Source organism: Grammomys surdaster, unplaced genomic scaffold (assembly GCF_004785775.1).
Source record: "Grammomys surdaster isolate TR1022 unplaced genomic scaffold, NIH_TR_1.0 126531, whole genome shotgun sequence".
Lineage (NCBI taxonomy): Eukaryota > Metazoa > Chordata > Mammalia > Rodentia > Muridae > Grammomys > Grammomys surdaster.
Genome location: NW_021621323.1, coordinates 2270196 through 2291819, shown reverse-complemented (window position 1 = coordinate 2291819; position 21624 = coordinate 2270196).

Genomic DNA, 21624 nt, shown 5'->3' with positions numbered 1-21624 from the left:
CCAGGCAGTGACTATTGTTCACATAAAAATAGGAAAGACACTTGGTGCAAAGGCAATGTGAAAGTACACAGAGATGGACAGTAGAAACCAGAAAACAATAAGTTTTCTCCTGGATAGCTATCAGAGAGCATGTGACCCTGAAGACACCTGGACTTCAGACCACATATTGAACTGAATATTGAATTGAAGGATAATTGAGGCAATTTTCCTTATACATACAGGTCAGGGTAGTCTTCACCAGTAATCATGAAAATTTCTCTTTGCAAAAGCCAGGAACTACAAGAACAAACAAACAGATCAAAATAGAGAATTGTGGAGATCAAGATAATATTTCTAAGGCTTGGGGCACATTGAAGAAAATGTGGGTGACCAGTAGTAAGAGCTGAAGGATCAGGGAGCTCCTTGGGAGATTGTATCTCCCAGTAATATTAGAAGGTACATTCATATCTTACTGATGTGACTACCCAAATGTGAAACCACTGGCAAACTTGCCAGAGTGGATGAAGAAAAGCCCAGCAGGGCTTAACACCACACCAAGAAGTACATGAAACCATACAACTGAGGAAAGCTGGGAGAGGAAGAGAGTGCTCTTCCCAGGGTTGAGTACACCAAATACTTCTCCAGTGCCAAATGTTCAGCTCTGAATAATAATAAAAAAAATCTAGAGTAAACAGTAACATGTAATTATATTTCTAGTTTTTTTTTTAATGTGGAATTTATCTAGTTTAATAAAAGGCAAGGAAGCTGTAATTACATGAATTAAATTTAAAAGTATATTCCTTTAGATGAACTTAATGAGTTAGTATATGTAATTTTATAAACTAGAGAGCCTTGGATTTTGTTTAATGGTATAAAGATTTGGTATTTTCAAAAGGTTATAAGTTAAAGAAAGCTATACAAGAAAAAATTCTATTGTTTTACTGACTCAGTTTCTGGCCCTTTGTTATGACTCTCATGGGAAACTAATATAGGAATTTACTTGGAACACAACATTTTTGGCCAGATTTTATAAGGCTAATAAGAAGCCCACGAAGAAATATGACACTTGTACAGTATTGTACTCTAGTGAACAATTTATTACTCAAAAATGTGTGGATTAAAATTCTGCAACATGTGTAACAGGGCTGCTAAAATCTCAATTTAATATATATGCGTATATAACTTCTATAAGTATAGAGAGTGAAGGCTAGCCACTTTTACATAATGATATTAATGGTGTTAAAAGGCTAGATAAACCCTTTCATGACAGAATATATCGACACTATCAACATAATGTACACACATCAGTGCTATAAAATATATACAGGAACATACACACACATTTACTTATATGTGTATTTCTGGGTCTATGTGAGATCCTGGAAAAGAATGCAGTCACTTACAATTGAGCTCATTGAAGACCTTGACCTGATTTTTTTGAAAGTTTACCTAACATAACTCGCAAGGGACCCTGGAAAAGTGTACAATTTCACTTTAGGGTCTCTAAAAACTTGAGAGAGACTTGCAATAGTTTATTTTGATCATGTAGGTGCTTAAAGATTAACAAACCAAACTGAAAATGATTGTGATTGGAAAACAAAGAGTAAAATAAATATTCCTGGGTTCATTCTTATTTGCTTAAATGATTAAATAAATGAGTATCTTCTTACATCTCATTCTCATAGAATAATTTCAACCAATAAATGTATAAGCACAGGACTAGTAGAAGCCATAACTAGGCACAAAAGTGATAGTTATTGCAAGCATTAAATAGTAAAGAAAGTTCAAATAAGGAACAAATAAACATATGAAAAACAAGGTATATTCAGTCTTAAATTATTACTTCTAAAGTATTTTTTAACTTCAAAGTTTAAAGTTTATTTGGGGTCATAACTAAGACAGAGAGAAGCCATTTTATCCAAATGTTCAAAGTAAATAGTCCCAGTTAATAAGACATATCATGTCAGCTATCCATGATATGATATACTCAGAAGAGTACATTACCTTCTTAGTCTTTTCCAAGATCTATAACCTCAGTTTAATCATGGAGAAGCATCACATAGACCCAAGATGAATAATATGTTATGAAACAAATGATCAATGCCCTTCAAGAATAAGGTCATGAGAGACCAGTCAAGACTGAGGAATTGCTGCTGACTGCAGGAGAGCAAAGAGACAAGATTAAGTGAAATGGGTGAAGCTTAGAACAGAGGACCTGGGGGATGAGAGGAGTGATAGCTGAATGAATTTTGAAATTATATGTTGTATTTTTATATGATATTTTCTTGCTTTAAATTATAATGCTTTTCTTATGCCATGTATCAGCATTATGAACTGAAAAGCTTCTGTAAATCAAAGGACTCTATAAATAGGGCAAAACAGCAAACTACAGATTGGAAAAATATCTTTAATAACCCTACATCCTATAGAGGGCTAATATCCAAACTATACAAAGAACTCAAGAATTTAGACTCCAGAAAACCAAATAACCCAATTTAAAAATGGGGTACAGTGCTAAACAGAGAATTCTCAATGAGGAATTTCGAATGAGCAAGGAGCACCTACAGAAATGTTCAGGATCTTTAGTCATCTGAGAAATGCAAATTAAAATGACCCAGAGATTCTACCTTGCACCAAGCAGAATGGCTCAGATAAAAATCTCAGGTGACAGCAGATGCTGGTGAGAATGTGGAAAATGAGGAACATGCCTCCACTGTTGATGGGACTACAAACTGGTACAAGCACTTTTGAACTTAATCTCGTGGTTACTCAGACAATTGGAAATAGTTCTACTTGAAGACCCAGCTATACCACTCCTGGGCATATACGCAAAAGATGCTCCACCATATCACAAGGACACATTCATAGTAGCCTTATTTACAATAGTCAGAATCTGGAAACAACCCAGATGTCCCTCAACAGAAGAATGGATACAGAAAATGTGGTACATTTGCACGATGGAATACTACTCAACTATTAAAAGTGAGGACATCATGAATTTTGCCAGAAAATGGATAGAATGAGAAAAATAGCATCTTGAGTAAGGTAACCCAGACCCAAAAGAACATACATGGTATTTACTCACTGATATGTGACTATTAGCCAAAAAGTTCAGAATACCCATCATACAAGTAACAGACAATATGAAGACCCAAGTGTGGGTGCTTCAATTCCACTTAGAGAGGGGAACAAAATAATCATGGGAAGCAGAGGTAGAGAGGGACTTGGGTGGTAGAAGAGATGTGGAGGGAAAGGGGGGCAAGACCAGGTATTTGGGGAGACAGGAGAGAAGCCAAGAGGGCCAGGAAATGAATAGAAATATGCAGCAGTGTGGGGCAGGGAACAGGGTGTGGGGAGATCATGACAAAGTCCCAGACACTAGGGATGTGAGAGGCTCCACATTGGGTCAGGACTCAGTGGGGGTGACATTAGCTGAAATACCCATAATAGGGGATATAGAACCTAAAGAGACTAACTCCAATGGATAGACATTTCCCCCTCCCCCACTGAGGGATGGGGACACCCACCCATCTCAATTTTTTTTACCCAGAATTGTTTCAGTTTAAAGAAAATGCAGGGAAAAAATGGAGGAGAGACTGAAGGAAAGGCGATCCTGAAGCTGCCCTACTTTGAGATCCAACCCATATGCAGATATGAAACCCGAACACTATAGCGGATGTCAAGACGTGCTTGTAGACTGGAACCTGGCATGGCTGTCTTCTGAGAGGCCCTGCCAACACCTGATTGAGACAGATGAAGATATAGCCAACTCTTAGACTGAGCCTGGGAATCCCTATAGAAGAATTAGGAGAAGGACTGAAAGAGATTACAATTTCATATGAAGAACAACAGTATCAATTAACTAGACCATCCAGAGCTCCCAAGGACTAAGCCATCAACAAAAAGCATACTTGGTCTGGTCCATGGCCGCCCCTGCTACACATGTAGCAGAGGACTGTTTTTTTTTTTTTTTGGCCTCAGTGGGAGGAGCTGTGCTTAGTCTGTGGTGGCTTGATGCTCCAGAGAAGAGTGATGCTACAGGTTTGAGGTGAGAATAGGTGGGAGGGGAGCACCCTCTTAGAGGCAAAGGTTAGAGGAATGGGATGAGGGGTTGAGGAGGGGGAATTGGTAAGGAGGACAACATTTGAAATGTAAATAAATAAAAAAGAAACATTACTAAATGTTTGGGAAATGCTGGGTTTTGTAGTTTTGCTTATATTTAAAATTATTTCAAAATAAAGTTCTAAGAAAAAGCTAATGATGATGTCATTGGCTGAGAAAGCTAATTCGCTTTCTCGCGGTACATTGGAATAACTGAAGAAATGTAACACCGTACTTTTGTTTATAACATTATGGTTTCATATATGTTTATTTTTGGTTGTTTTAACACTGTTGTAGCAGTTAAGATTGGATTTCTGTAGAACTATTTTTATGAAATTTCAGCATCATGGAGGGAGCAGGGGCATGAGCTTAGGGCGAGTTTTAAAGGTCTGAAATGTTAAGAGGTCATTAAATACTTTAGTAGCACCACTAAAGAAATTTTGCAGTTAAAAAACCTTTTTTGAACTTTTATTTGAATAGTTTTGAATTAGAATCTAAACTAGTTTATCATTCAAATAAGAATATGAAATATTGATTTTTTTTATACATTAGATTTTAAAAGTTAACTCCCATGCACTTATTTTAGGAAGCACTTAGCAGGACATCTCAAAACCAAGGGAATAAAATGGAAGGCACTGATTTCCATTTCCATACAGACTAGAAACAAAAGAAAATATTAGGACAATAGAGAACATTTTGTCTGACTCTGAGGTTCTGGAAGTAACTTTCATGAAAATGAGAGTTCTGCTCATGTGGACATGGTGGGGTTAGCCATCCATGTAGTATGGAAATTCTGATGGTGCTCATATCTTTAAGAAAGTATGATTATCTCTCCAGAAATATCTTCCAATTGCCAAGAGTTCTTAGTGAGGAATGAGTCCTGGAGGTTATCTTCCCCCATCTAGGCCAGAATAATGGGTGCTTTGGTGGGAAAAATAGGTCACATGTATTTTATTTCACTGTATACATACATGAAATTTTAAGAAATAAGTAAGATTAAGTAACCATATATTGTATAATGTATGTGTTTAGTACAGTAATAGTGGCAGAAATAGAATAGAATATAAAGATATAGTATTATATATAGAATACCAAACATTAATAGAAGTGATAATTAGCTTCAAAGAAGATTAAGAGCGATCAGTGGTAATTATTCTTGCTTTTTATGTGGCTCAGCTGTGAATAGCACTTGGTTCTAAAACTCTAAATATACAACCAGTACAAAATTGATGCATTTACATTAGAATAATGGAGATATTAAAATCATCAATGTCCAGTAAAGGAGGAGATGTATGGAAGAGGTCTAAATTTTAGTTTTCCATTATGAAAGTTTAATTTTGATGCTACAATAATAAAATATAGAAGAGATAAATTGTAATATATTTAAAATGAGGAAGAAAATACTGAACGAGACCATTTAAAAGTCAGTACCAGTGATGTTGATGCCATAGAACAAAGATGTGAAATAAAATAGATATAAATATTTTAAGGTATTCATCTTACATTAATGGAACATTTGTTGAGAGTGGCTCATCACTCAGGAACATGAACCTAGGCTTGTTGCCCTATGTGTAATTGACGGCTTTTTAACTTTATTTTCAGGGGGATGTGATGACTTACCTCTTCATGCCTCCTTAGGCACCAGACATGAAAGTGGCACACAGGCAGGCATGCAGGGAAAGTAATCGTACACAGAAGATCATATAAAATGAAAGTGTAAATAAAAATAATGCATGTATTATACATCAAGTGTTCTTTGAGCTTTTCGTTCATTAACTGTCCTTTTCATTGTCATTCCTCTTCAATAAGGTGACACTCTACCTCAAAAATTTACATCCATAAATATCACATAATAAATGGGCAGTGACAGCCTGTCCCTGTGCATACAGTCATGACAACATCATGCGAGTTGGACTGCGATTGGATGAAAACAGGCCAGGACCTCTCCTGTGATGTTTTAGTGAATATCAGCACACATCCCTGGAGGTGATTTAAGAATAGTTGGTGTGTATACTGACTGTTTTGTTTTCCAAAGGTGAGATAGGAATGAAGTGAATAGACGGAAAGTCAACAGAAGAGCAAACTGAGCCGAAGAAGAACACGGGGAGTGGTGGGTGGTGGGGAGGAGAGCATCACTGTCATCAATTATTTAATTGGATAGCTTACAGAGAAGACAATGGGGTGCAATGGTTAGTGCATCTAAACCTTAGAATTCCACCTTTAGCACCTTTGGACTTTCTAAGGGAAAGCCGTGGATATTTTAGGGAAAATTAGCCATACATATTTTTTAATGATTCCAAGTATACTGTTTTAATTTTGCTATACATTCATTATGTTCTGAAGATCAATCTAGGATAATTTGAAGTTAATATGTTAAGTTGGGTGTTTTCACCATAAATATTCCTTTATCTAAACTAGAATTAACACATGGATCAGTCTTAAGGTAATAAATTTTTTTAATTATAAGTAAGACTCTCTTAAATATTAAGCATGTCAGAACATTTTGTTGTGTAGAGTTAGAGCAAGGCCAGTCTTTCATTTGTAATGCCCTGAAGAGTTTCTCACATAGTGCCTTATGGTTAATATCTAATAGGAAAAATAATATGCTATTTCTCATTCAATTTGACAAGGTTAACATGTATTATTTACATTATGAATTTTCATATTTTTAATTTTGTAACCATTCTCTTCTGTCCTTTTCCTCGATATAAACCCCTCCTTGATCTCTTTCAATTAAATGGTCTCTGTTCTCTGTTTTCATTAATTGTTGTTACATACACACATACATATATACATTGGGGAGATATGTATATGTATACATATATGTATATGATATATATATTTATATCCAGCTAAGTCTGTAAGACTGTATAATGTTACCTGGATGTGTTCTCAGCCCTGAATATTTAGTATTGGTTAACCATTTGGTGTGGTCTTCCCCAGGGAAAACTCTATTTCAGTCTCAGCATCCCATAGTTGGCTTCAGTTCTTTGTGTAGGGTTTGGATCTTATTTGTTTCTTTATTCACAATAGCTAAGAAATGGAAACATCCCAAATGTTGTTCAATTATGGAGTGACTAATGAAAATGTGGTACATACTTTCCATTTAGCTGAAAATGAAAATGAAGTCATGAAGTTCTCAGGTCAATGTGTGGAAAAGGAAAATATCAAATAAGAAAATCTAATCTAGACCCAGAAAGACAAAAGTCACATGTTCTCCCTCATCGGAAGCTCCTACCTCCAATTCTTCAGATGTGTGTACATGGCCTAGACAAACTGCAGAAAGCAGGGTTGTAAATGGGACCAAAGGCAGTAGTAATTGAGAGAGGAACAGCAGGGTATAAATAATTTTATTGAAGAAATTGGCAAAATGGGAGCTCTAATTGGACAAGAAGAGGGAGATAAACACAGAAGAAGAAGGGATGGAAAATAATAAGGATGCCCGAAAAATTCACAAGAAATCTTACTCCTTATGATCTACCTAAAGAAAACCTACAGTCCATATGTCTTTGTACACATACATAGTTAATTGCTTTATTTTGCTTATATTACTTGTTGGTTGCCTTTTATATTTCCTTGACAAACAATACTTTTCAGAAAGAAAAAATGTTAGAAACTGATGCATTCCTAATACAAACCCCCATGTTTATACATGTTCCCTGCATTGTTCTATAATTGAATTCCAGTCCTTTAATTTCTTACTAGTTTACAATATTGAAATTTATCTCCACCAGAAAAATGAGAAAGGGTTTCCCTTTCCAGTTACTTCTCTCTCTCTCTCTCTCTCTCTCTCTCTCTCTCTCTCTCTCTCTCTCTTTCTCTCTCTCTCTCTCTCTCTCTCTTCCTCCCCCTCCCTCCATCCCTCCCTCCCTGCCTCCCTCCCTCTCTCTCTCTCTCTCTCCCTCTCTCCCTCTCTCTCTCTCTTTCCTCCATCCTCCTCCCCCTCCTATTTTTAAACCAACAGATAGAAATAATTCAGAAATTTCACCAGTAAAAGAAAGTTCACATGTAGTTATAACAAAAACACAAGCCATAGCAAAGAGAAATTGGGCAAAGGAAAATTATCTTTTTAAAGTTATTGTCATACTCAAGTTAGTACTAAATGATCTTTCAAAATGTTAATGTTTGGAATAGAATCAGGTCTGGACTCGGATTTCCAAGATTTCATTTGTAAAACAGATGCACATCTGGGATATTTTCTCATTTGGGAGTAGAAATTTTCTGTTCTTCTCTAAAGTACTTTTTCTTAGAAATAAAATGAACAATATTCATATAACGAGTCTATTCAAAACAATTTTACATCACTCTTTTATGTGTTAAACATAATAATCAAATATCAGAAAAAATAAATAAGGGATTTAGCAATGAGTTTCTAAACTTCAGTTAATTGGGCTTCTTCCTTTATGACTTTTGAAATAAAGAAAAGAAGGGAATATAACCAACTTTCTGTTTTCCACATAAACTGCAATAGCTGATTGAACAAAGTAGTGTATTTGAACCTACAATCTAGTGTAATTGGATTGTGTAGGGAATCATTTGGATTATTTGTGGAAAACAACATATTATAAGTAGACTATTGCATTAAGTGCATTGAAAGATTTCAATTTGATATACAACTTTTTAATTGGCTGTCAACATTTTCCAAACAACCATCATTTTGAATCTCCTTAAGATAATCACAAGAAAGAGTCCCTAGGAAGTTCCAATGTGACATCTATTTCTTCTTAGATTTCTCTCTGCAGGTCTGGAGGGTAGCATCAACCACGAATAGAAGTTACCATTGTTCAGATTTCTGGTCCTACCAATACAGATAATGCAATCAACTTATGGAGAAACTTTGACTTTGACTCACACTTTTGAAGGCTCAGACTACAGATAGCCTTCTAGTCTTTGGTTGTGGTGAGGTAGGTTCTGTGGCAGGAACCTGAGGTAATACAAGTGTTTCCTTTCATGGCAGCAGGAAAATTAAATAAAAGGAAGAAGAGGGGCATGTTTCCAGTGTGGAAGCATGTGATCCTAACTGTCTTCCTTCAATGAAGCCTGCTTCTCAATCTTGCCATTGGCCAGGACCATGTCCTTATCACATATCCCTCAGGGAGACCATCAGATTCCAACAGTATCAGCTGCAAAGCTTTGTTTCTGTAACATTAAAATTATCATATAGATTTTCCAATAATTTCCTTGTGTGGGCAAAATAGCTATAAACTTGCTGATCAAAGTTTACAGTGAATTCTATTCCTCTCATGGCAAGAGAATTCATAGAAATATTCTATTCAGCATAAAAGCTATAACAGCAATCTCCAAAAAATGTCAGGATGCTGTAATTAGTGCAACAATATTTATAATTGAGATTTCCAATTTATATAATTTCTCTGCAACCAAGTTATTAATATATACATTTGGTTTATCATCTTTTAAATATACCACTGATAGAAATAAATATTTTAATGCTCTCTGACCTTATCTTCAGACACATAGGTATCTTCAATTATAGTTTTTCTATGAAGAAAATATATTCTTTCGTAAATGCCACATGCACAACTTGCTTTGGCACAGGTAAATCTAAAGTAAAGGCAGAAGGCCACCAAATGTATGACAAGATTTACAAGATAAGCAGAGGTTTGTAAAGCATTTTTTACTGTTAGCCTCTGGCTCCTTTTACTTATATCCTAAGATCAGAGAAGAGGAAACAACCTGGCAAGCAAGAGCTGCTGTTTTCTGGGGGCACAAACACAAAATCTAGTTGGAAGTCATTAAATCAAAAGTACTTGTAAATATGACACCTAATTATTTGTAAGTAGGTTTAGATCCTAGGTCACCATTTACAAACATCACTTTCATCATCAAATTGTTTCAAATATTCCTTTAAGGATCCCAAGAGTATTTTAAATAATTATCGCTTAACTTGCCAATATACTGTTCTTTGATTTAAATCCTGTAGACGGAAGGCTTTGCATCTAACTAGAATACATAAAAACTGGCATATACATTCATAACGGTACAGTGAGGAGCAGTAACCTGGGGGATTTATTTTAGTCCTGGCTCTGGAGGAAGTGGGAAGAGGAACTTCAATATGCTTCCTATATTCAACCTGAGCTCTATAATTTGTTTCTATTTAAATGAATTATTATTAAGTTACAAATTCTATTCAGCTATGAATAGAAGAACTGATGGTACCTGACTAAGCTACCACACTGGATAATTGCAAGGATGGTGATGGGCAATTCTACTATCCACGTAATTGCTTCTTTGCAACGTGATGAGATTTTTTTCTAACATGAGGTCAAGTCTTTTTCTACTTCCCTTTAATTTGAGCTGATCCTGAGAGTTTTCTTTAACTTATACACATTATGCAATTGATGTTGTATAACTTCTGACTTTAAAATTCTTGATGGTACTAGTCTTTCTTTACTACAGAATAAAAGTAGCTCACACTGTGCTAAATAAACAATTTTTGAAATTGTGAATTTATTGGAGGTTTTAATTTTTATTCTTTTATTCTTTAACTGTGTAATGGATATATAAATACATGCCAATAGATCCCTTATGACAGTACACAAAAAGAGGATTTAACTAAGTTCAGAGTTTTGTGAGCTCTCAAAAAAATAAAATTATTATTCTTATTGAAATAATCTGAGTCTGGAATCTTGATTATTGTTGCTTTCTTATTATTAAATAATAAATAGCATGTTGGGAATTAAATATCTCTTGAACTCTAGCAACTAATATTTTTAAATTGGCTTTATATTCAAATATAGGTAAATAAATTGGTATAAGCCTAATATCTATTTGAAAATAAAATTAACTCGTTCATTATTAGATTTAATCTCCAAAACAAGATGGGCATTGGAAGCATTGATCTTCCTTCTGATAAAAGTGTTTATAATTTGAGTTCTAGGCAGTACAGAACAGATTCTTCACTCATCAGGATTGTTCAGTGAGTTTTAATTAAAATTTTATCTGTAGAATCATATATGGAGGTGGTTGGAGCAGAGGAAGATATTTATAGTAGCGGAGGATATATGAAAGACGACAATGACATTGATTAAAGCATTATTGAGTTGTGAGCTTTCTCATTTGACATTTTAATAGAATAATTTCCCATTTGCATACATAGCAACTTTATAATGACAGCCTTAATCAAACTTTTCTGTTTCTCTCTGGAAAATGTTGAGATAAAGTACCATTTGAACAAGCCCCAGCCATGCCCACCACTCTGTATTTTTTATTCTTTAAGGCTTACTCTAAGTTGAACAAATGATACAAGGTCCAGTCCATTAGATGAGTCTGAAACAAAGAGAGTGATGGGCCCAACATCAAAAAATTATTGGCATATTACATAATGACTTATAAATACAACCAAATTCCAAACTCTATGAAAATCTGCGAAACATTTATTAAGACCAATAAGCAGTAATTTCTTCAGGGTACTTTTCAAATAGTATTTTATCACTAGTTTCATTTTGATCTATTTTTTAACTCCAATTTCTCATGAAAACAAGTTGTACAACTTATGGTACCACTCTAGGAAGATGGTTTCCATAAATAAAGCAAGAAGTAATGGAAAGGAACATATAAAAAGATTAATGCATCTGGCTTCAGGTTTATCGTGACTAACTGTAATTTCTGAGCCTGAAGTTATTGGAAAGGAAATCTCTCTCATAGAAACAGGCAGAAAATCCCAAACTATCTGGGCAACACAAGCAATTTACTTTCCCTTGACTTAAAGAATTGTGATTTTATAGCCATTTTCCTCAAGTTTATTGATTTCATATGCAGTTTTGACCAGTGACATAACACATCTGGACTTCACACACAGACTGAAAGGATAAAGAACATTTTTGTCATTTGTCAACTGAAAGCAATCAATGAGTACTGGTCACATTAGATGCACAGAGCAGTAAGGGATAAATTTTCTACAATCAGAATACCAAAGGGTCAGGAAAGGTAAGGATATTTCAAAAGAGAGATAAAAAAAGAAAAAATGAATTTTTCTTATATTTTTCTTCAGTGCTTATATCATTTTTGAGGCAGTGAATTTGGGTGGACACTTGTCTGAGAATGTCTGCTTTAACTACCTAGAAGAGAGATATGTTCTATAACTCTGCAGATGCTTATTAATCTTTGTACACAGAAATATAAACTCATTCTGTGAGGACAAAAAATCAAAATACCTCAGCAGAACCCCCCCAGACCACCAACAATTTGCTGAAAACAGCCAAAACAAAAAATGAACCAGTTCCTCCTAGGGGAAGGTGACCACGAATGTAAGAACAAAACCAAGACAAACCTTGACAAGTCTAAACATGCCCAAATGAGAAATGGGCCATTTGGTGTTTTTATTCTCCTATCAGAAAGTCTGAGGTTTCATGGTCAAAAATACAAAAAGATACGAGTCGTCATGACCACCAGGAAAAGCTTGCTATGCCCGCCAAAATGATAACTTACACCCATTGATGATGTTTAAAATATCCAATCAAATGTAACCGCGCCAAAGTTTCCCGCTCTCCCCCTTCCCCCTGAGCTGTTCCCTATATAAACTTTAAACTGTCAGAGCTGGGGGTGGAAATCCTTTCCTCACATGGGATGTGTTTTCGACACAAGGGCCCTTGTCAGTAAACTACCTTTTGCTATGTTGCATCAAGCCGGTCTCCGTGTTTCCTTGGGTGCCTGCAACTCCGAGTGAGAGTGGGGACTCCCCTTGGGGGCCCCTTACAATTCTAGTAGAGTATAATTTAAGACAAATTTGATACCATGTAAAAAAGTTATATCATGCTACATACATTCAAGTACAAGGTCTGGTATTACCTTGTTTCATTTATTTGTATCAGTGTATCTATTACTTGTCATTATAGAAAAAGATAACAAAGTAATTCAGAAGAAATGTTAGCAGCCAGAGGCAGACCTAGTTAAAATTCCTAAACTGATGCAACTGTTTCTTCTTTCTAATCTTTTCTTGTTAATTTCTCCCACCACACATACCATTCCAGCATCTATTCCCACTATGCAATCTTCACAGTACCCCATTGAATTCATTCTTGACAGCTGGCTAGACAAGCTTTTATTCCATCTGTGCTACCCCATAGACATTCTGTGTCTGCCTCATTCCAACCACAGGTGATTCATTGATTTCAGTAAGACCAACCAATGGAATAACGAGGAAGTCTTGATTTGTGTGGCATTCCCTCTTATCCTGAGTATGGCCCATTAGAACTCTGTCAAAGAAACTTGAAGCAATAGATGCAAAAGAAATAGTTACAGTGAGAGTTGTGTGTTATAGTTACAAAATAATCTAAGGAAAACATAGTCTAATTAGAACTTGATAAGTAAGTGTATGCCATTGTGCAAATTGAGAAAATGTTTAAAAATGATCACAGGGCAGAATAAAAAAAAAAGCAGAAGCTATAAAGAAAGCATTTGATCCTAGAGAAGGGAGACAGTATCTTCCATTCCTAATATTTCCATTTCTAACTTCAATTCAAATTTGATTATCTCCTAGCTGTTCATATCTGAGAACTTGACGGACATATGCAGAAAATCAACCTATTTTTCCCATAAGCTAGATTTCATAGGTCTTTGTGCTTGGTTATCAAAATATTTAACAGATCGTTGCTAAACTAACTTAGGAAAGAGTCCATTATGCATTCTTTTTTAAAGTGCTTAAATCTGTCAGTTCTCTTCTGTTTTCTTTGGTCTTTTCTATTCTTTCAACAGGCGTGTGAATTAAGAACAGATACTGCTAGCTTCAGTTCTGACAAGGAAATGAAAATTTGGAGCACTGAATTAATTATGAACTTCGAAGACAAACAGTAGTAAAATTAGCAACCCCTTTTCTTTTTTATAGATAAATCATGCTATTGAATTGTATCTGGATATAAATGCACTCCAGGATTCTAGGTCAATTCATTCTTTCTCTCAAAATATAGACATTTGTTCATAAATATAAAGAAAGAAGCAATTTACTCTTTTTCATCACACGTTGTAGGGGAAAATAAATCAAATTATTCTCTCCTTAAAACCTCTGATTATCTCAAGTCCATCCTCTGACTTCCTAATGATGTAGTTTCCTTTTTATTCCACTCTGGTTTACCTCATGCATGAAACCCTTTTCTCTGCAAATAGAAGCAGAATGTAAAAATCGTGGGTCTTAGAGGGCTAATGAGATGTAGAGATGGACTCTGTGGTCCCAGCACTGCTGCTATATTAAGGGTTTTGGAAGGACTGCTGAGAAATGGAGACTGGGAATACATGTGTTTCCATCACTATTGACGCCATCTGACAATCCCAAGAACTTGTTCATCTGGCAGACAGCTTTCTGGAGGCACCCACGCCTGAGTGGGAGGAATATGTTATCTCAATGGCCAAGGTCAAACCCTGAAGGTACAAATACCTGAAACTAATTTTTATGCTGCTCACAGCAAGGTTCAGTTTTGCCAGCTGATGATATTCAAACTAAGGCTGTTGGTTTGTGTTTAACTTAAGAAAATAGAGAAATAATCCATGGAGAAAGACTCTGAGGCTCAAAGAGCACAGTGACATGGTGATCTTCAGCTCTGGGGAATTAACGCCCTGTAGCCTTCATGGGTAATTCTGGTAAATGATAAGTTATTGTCATTATTCACCTAACAACACTTATGAAATGCCTATTGTGCATTGCTCTTGGAGTGGAGAAGCAGTAAGCCAGATATACTCTCTTAATCTGTTCTAAAAGTATAGAATCATAAATTCTCACAGGTTCCTATGCCTTTGTTGATACAAAACACGTCTTTAAATTTCAACACTTTAATCTACAGCAACCAGTAATATATTGAAACCTTTGTATGGATTTATGGAATGATTAGGGCAAAGGTGCTTTTCTTTTCAAACTTTTATAGGGTCTGTGAAAAAAGTATAGATACTTCTCATAAAAATATTATAAGCATAAACTCTTTGGTATAATTGTAGTGGGTAGATAGAAAGCCTTAGTTTAATAAGTTCTTTGTGGTACAGACAAAATATATTACTATATTAAAGGAGCTGATACATATTCTGTATCCATGCCTCGATTTGCCATGGAAAAGGCAATGTGACTGGAAACTGAGGCTGAGATGAGAGACAACTTGTATCAGATGTTCACAGTCTAACAGATGTATCTTGGGTGTTCCACAGTCAGGAGCATCACACCCCAGGGTCTAGTCAATATACAGTACTGGCAGGGATAATTTTTTTTTCTCCAAGACGTATCTCCTAGAGTACTTACTATCCAGTTCTAGCAGAACACCAAAGAGAAGGGCAGTGTGGCATCACTTATCATCAGCCACATTTTCTACACAGGTTTTGTTTAAGGGCAAAGTCCTGAGTATCTGAGACCTTGCCTTGATTGAAAGTTTCATCTCTCCATTCTTCTTCCTACCTAACATCTTGGAAGCCCCATAGCCTTCTAATCAAGATATCTGCATAGACTGAAACCACACTTATCTGGTAGTGGAGAGAAAGTGGAAACAAAGATTATAACTCATTTAAGAGGAAATGAGCTAATTGAAGATATTTATGTCAACATAAATTATGAGTAACGTCATATAATTTTATTTTGTTTTGCTGTTATGCATATCTATTGTATATTTGATCACATATGTAAATATGCAAGGAAATCGTTGTGAGGGTACTCAGGTAATTTCTTAGAAAAAATTCAGCCATATATCACCAGGCAAAACCAACTTTTTAAGTCTGTGTATTATCTTTGACTCACAGAAAGGAAACCCTTGGGAAACAAGAATTGTATTTATACACCAAAGATAGACTTGTGGGCTATTATTTTATATACCTATTTTCAAGATTGGTTATTGAGCCATTAAAATAAAAATAAAAACCTAAATTATATTAGCAGCTTAATCACATAGCAATTAAAATTCTCAGCCAAAACTATTTCAGTGAATGAGTGCTAATATAATTATTATTGTTCTAACCATTTATAATGTGCATATAAAATGCTTTTAATTCCATGTTGTAACTGTATTTATAGAAGGATTAAGTTTTAAATTATCGCTTGAAATTGTTCTTTGTGACAACCAGCCCTATCGCCATCAACCAGCAGTGTTATTTGATAGCTTGTTTTAAGAACTGTTACGCCCCAGTAGAATCTGAAACCAGAGAGAAATGTTCTGCTTGAGATCTGTTGTGCAGGAGCTGGACCAGCTGACTTTGGATTTCAAGCTCTAAAATCTCTAGGGATGTAGTTCATGACAAAGATGGTTAGGACAGATGGTTCTCTCTTCCACACTCCCCAGAAATAAAATCAAAAGGAAAAGTGAAAAAAAAAAACACAGTAAGCAAAATATGATCATGAGGGATAGAGGTGTGATTCTCTGTGAGAAAGAAGAGACTGGTCCACAGAAGTTGACAAAAGTTTGTTGTAGGACTGAATTCTGCATCCTTTTTGCATCTACCTGTTGCATCCTAATGCTCACAACTACCTATTGCAAGCATTTATGACTGTATGTGGTAGACAATTCTAGTGCCCTCGCATATAACAACAATAACACCAACACATTTCATTTGAACATTCAAGAATGACGTTTGTTCAAGACATTTGACAGATCTTTTCTACTCATAGTTCTGATATCTAGTAGAGCTATGAAATGCTGCTCTTTCTTATCTGAATGTCTTTTTAAGAAAAAATACCACCTATCACCATTAAATGGCCTAGAAGCTTGCTAAATTGTTGGTGTACAGACACTTTATTACCTAACACTTAAATGCCTCTCAAGAGACTTAAGTTATATAACTGTTCAAAATAAAATGCCCATGAGACTAGACTTCATTAGATTGACACAGTCATTTCATAAGCAATGAGTGAGCCATTAGGAAAAACTGGGGCTTTTGATTGTACATTCATTGTTCAATGCAGTCTTGATTATTTTTAAAGGAGCCCTTTTGATCAAGTGTCTTTGGCACAAGTCTTCTTTGCTCTAGGATTTTCCATACATGTTGTGGAAGATCTTATAGGTAATAGTATCAGTTACTATCAACTCTCAGTTTGATATGATCTAGAACCATCAAGAAGACACACTGCTGAGCGTATCTATGAGGGATTTCCTAGATTTTCTAGAACATTTATCTCTTTCTGTTCCTGACTACAAATGCACTGTGAACACAGCTGTCTCCGGCTGGTATGTTTTCCCTCTAGAACAGATTATAATCGATAGAAATGAAAGCTAAAACAAATTCTTCATCCTTTAAGTTGCTTTATTTTGGATAGTTTGTTACAGAAATTAGTAAAGTCATAATCACGTAGGCCCTATCATTTTCTTCAAACCATTTCTAAGTTGTCTATACACAGATTCTATACTTAACAGGGCCTTCTGATTCCCTCTGTCAGTGGCTAAACTTTGTGAGTGGCGGTATCTTCTGGTTATAATTAGGTCTGAGGGAACGTGATGCTTCTTGCTGATGAGTATATTTAGTCTGGTGTTGAAGCTGCTGAAGTTGCCAATATTTAATGACATCAGAACCCAGATTTCTCTGCTTTACAGTGTTCACTAGAGATCAGTGGCTTTCCAGTGTTCTTCCAGGCCTTCAGCAAAAGATTGGGACTTCTGAGACAGCCAGTTTAATTAATTGGGCAGCTATCAGGTTCTCAAGCCTCTCCAGCATGCAGTCATGTTTGAACCATCCAGTCCATATGTGTAAGCCAATATAATAAATATCCTTTATAATGTATCTGTATGTAATATATACATGTATGTATAATATATTATAATATATATATTTAATTCTATTTTCTGTTTTCCTATAGAATCTTAAGTATCAAAACAGAAGCCTGTACATTAATAAAGCTTTCATCCATTTCACTCCTTTTTATTTTTTCTTTTCTCATTTCTTCACTTTGTGTTCTTAACATCAACCTCCCCTCCCCTTAATACACTTCTTATGCACCATTATGTTAGCTTCTGAAGAACTCTTACTAACGAACACAAATTAACAAGTCAATATATCTGGGTTTTACAATCTCAAGGAACTGAAGTTGTAAGAAATATCATGTACTTTAGTTATCAGAACAATAATATATTGTTTTATACTCTCATTTTCATTGACTTCATTTGTTATGAGAAAATTCCTTACTTAACTGTATAAGGAAATGTCAATAAATGTCAGAGGTTGGAACTCTGGGAAAACATGAACCTTAAAGACTATGTAAGGATCATCTGCCTGAGTCAGCCATCCTTTGGTGTTTATTGTGTTGTACAATGGCCTCTAAACATTTCTTTTAGAATTAGCCTTATCTCTAAGCTGGATACCTTTCATTTCCAAAAATAACTAAATGTCCTCTAAACCTCTTTTCAAAAACCCAAAGTTATAAAGTCCTCAGCAGAGTAAAGCACAAAGAGAAGGCAGCTTTATTTTGTTCCATTTAGAGAAATCTGTCCTTGGGAAATGTTTGTTATGTTTAATTATGTACCTTTGTCTCTTCCAGGAGAACACTTTCTGTTAAAGCAATATTGATCTAAACCTCTTTCTATCCATACATTTTCTCCCACAGAGCACTGTGTAGAAGACAGGCATTCCAAAGAAATTGGAACTAGAGAAAAAAAATATTTAGGACCAAGAGACTTTTTCAAAGTACTAGTTTCTGGTTTTATATTTTCTCATTAGCTTGTTCCTAAAATATGAAAGTATGAAGCTGGTTTCTTCTTACATTGTACACTTGAGAGCTTTGAAAGACTGTGAGGTGTTAGAGGGAAGATAATCATATGCTAACAGGAAGCACATTTTTGGATCAATTTGCATAGCTCTGCACCTGGTGCCAGTTTGCTCAGGCTATGATGGACGGATGTCTGTTGACTACATCTCGAGTTCACCTTGGCTCACGGAACTGAGGAGGCACTTGTCATTCCAACCACATCTAAGGCTATTTAGAGACTAGAGCAGAGAAAAAAAAGAAAGAACAAATAGAAAATTGGAAGGTAGGTGGCATAATTGAAGGTGAATCTTACTCATGGGGATTATCTTTCTATGAAGGTATTGTAAACATTAGATTAATTTGTGTTATAGGTGTATTCTTAATAGCTTTCAAATTATCTGGTAGTGAAAATGGGAACTCTGCTGGCAAAAGTGATTAAAGGAGAGAAAATCAGAGGGTAACTGGCTGGTTAAGACATTTAGTAATAGAATGTGACAGTTTGCTTTTAGGTCGCTGGTTCTAATTCAGCCTATCAGAAGGATGACAAGCCAAAGTCATAATGTGATAGTTTGGAGTAGTTATATATACACAAGAATATCAGTTATAACTGTCTATAAGTTTAAGGTTTTTTTTCAGTAAATTAAGTAACACTATATATTGCTTATATTTGGATTCTATTTTGATCTTTTTCCCTGAAACTTCATCACTGTCCAATGAGATTTCAGAAAAGTTGAGTGGCAATTGCTCTTCTCAAAGATTTGGGGACTTATTGGTGACTTCGGCTTGTTCCTCATAATAATTAATAGTTTCATAGTTTGAACTCTAGAGTTAAGAACATGTCATGTAGTTGATATTTGAGAAGAACTACATTCATGATGTGTCTTCTTTTTTAAATCTTTCTTTACTTCAGTTGGCATAGGTTTGGTTTCTGGGTAATTTTAGAAAAGGGACCAAAAATACCTTTCTGCAAATGTCACCCAGATTTTCTCTGCATAGCTCTACACTCAGTTCTTCTAGAGAAATGTAAAGCTTGAATGATATGGACTGGTGACCAAATGGGTATACATACCACAGGAAATGTGGTATAATTTACATAATGCAAACATATTAGGCAATGTAGTTGCTACCAAATACCAGGAGAACATCTTTTAAGAAGTAAGTAGTTATTAGCACTTCCAAAGGGGAAGAGGTTAAACATTAAAGAGAATAAACAACTATAAATCTAAATTATTTTCTCCACCATGTAAACATTTTTCCAAAAGTTATCAACCCTAAATATATTGTGGCTACAAATAACACTCCAAGTAAGGTATATATTTTGAAGGTTTTGAAAATTTATGGCTTTGTGAAGAACACGAGGGTAATATTTGTGTATCAAATGAAGTCTGTGTGGCTAGACAGTACTATAAATACTCTGATGTTAAAAAGCTCATGATCTTGAGACTTTAATTTACTTCTATAAACCAATGTGAAATCTTTCTAGCCCTAACCATCAGTCTTTGATTTTTATTTCTCAATCAGTAAAACTGGGCATCAAGGTATCAAATGTATTTTGATTTTGTAGTTATGTAGAAAGTAACAATAGGCATAGCAAACACTTATTTGATACCTGTAAAATTAGATTTCCAAATATGTATTTCCCATGTAATATGTGCAGTTATGCAGGCAGAAATATATGTACTGACAATGGTCTTTGGTATATAAAGCATGAGTTCAAGTTGTTCTTTTATTTCTTTTGAACACTGTAGATGAAAAGTGCTTACAGATAAATATGAATGATTTTTAAAAATTACTTACATTAAAATTAAGCAATAAGATAACAACAAAAAGAAAAAGACTTGAATATCAAAAGGACATAGTTGCTGACACTGATAACAATGGATTTTTTTTTTTCTCTGTAAAAATTGTAGATTTTCCTGTGCTATTGTAGTGACAGTAGTGATAGTCGTCAGAAGTGTTTGATACAGATCTAAACAACTTGTTCTCACCTCACAGTATATGTTCAACATTCCAATCTGATTTGTTTGTAGCTGGAAAATTCAAATAAATACTTAGCCCCAATAGACAATGTTAGTAATCTGTTAAGCGCCACCTCCACAGTTACTTGGAAGCGGCCAGGTACGCTCCTCCCCACAGTTACCTGGCAACAAGCAGGTAGCCCTGCCCACTATAAAAGGGGCTGCTTGGCCCCTCCTCTCTCTCTTGGTCCCGAGACCCCATGCCTGCAGGTTGCCGTTTCCCCTCCCCCCTTCCCTTCTCCCTCTCTCCACATGGTCATGGCCGGCCTCTACCCTCTCTACTCTTCTCTCTCTCCTCCCGCTCTCCCACTCTCTTAATAAACATCCCCTCGTGGAACCGTCTAGTCTGCTGTGATCTGTTACAAGCTGCGCGTGACCTTTTAAACAAACTGTCATGAGTGATTGTAAAAGAAAGGATAGACAGAGTGCTATGTCAGGACCAGTTGGTCCTGGAAACCTGACTGGGACAACTTGGGAATGAAGAAAGGACAGGGACACAGACACAGGTACAGAAAACTGGAACTGGATACGACTTGCTCACTCTGAAGGGGTAGCAACTATTGGGACATCAACAACCCAGAACCTCAGTCCGTTTATTATGTATATCACAATACTAGGCTATCTTTGGTTAGTCCCAGTAGGAAATCACTATAAGGCATCAGTATCAGGCTGTGAACATCCAGGAGGTAGAAGTTGCCATGGCTGATGCTTCCTATGTTCCATTCTATGATCCATTCTATGAACATTCACACTTAGACAAGAGGAAAGGTTTGTTATTGTTGTGGGTCATCTTATTCTTGTCAATAATGCCATTCCTTGTCTTCTCTTACCGTCTTGCTCTGGGCTGTCTCCACTCCCTACAGAAGA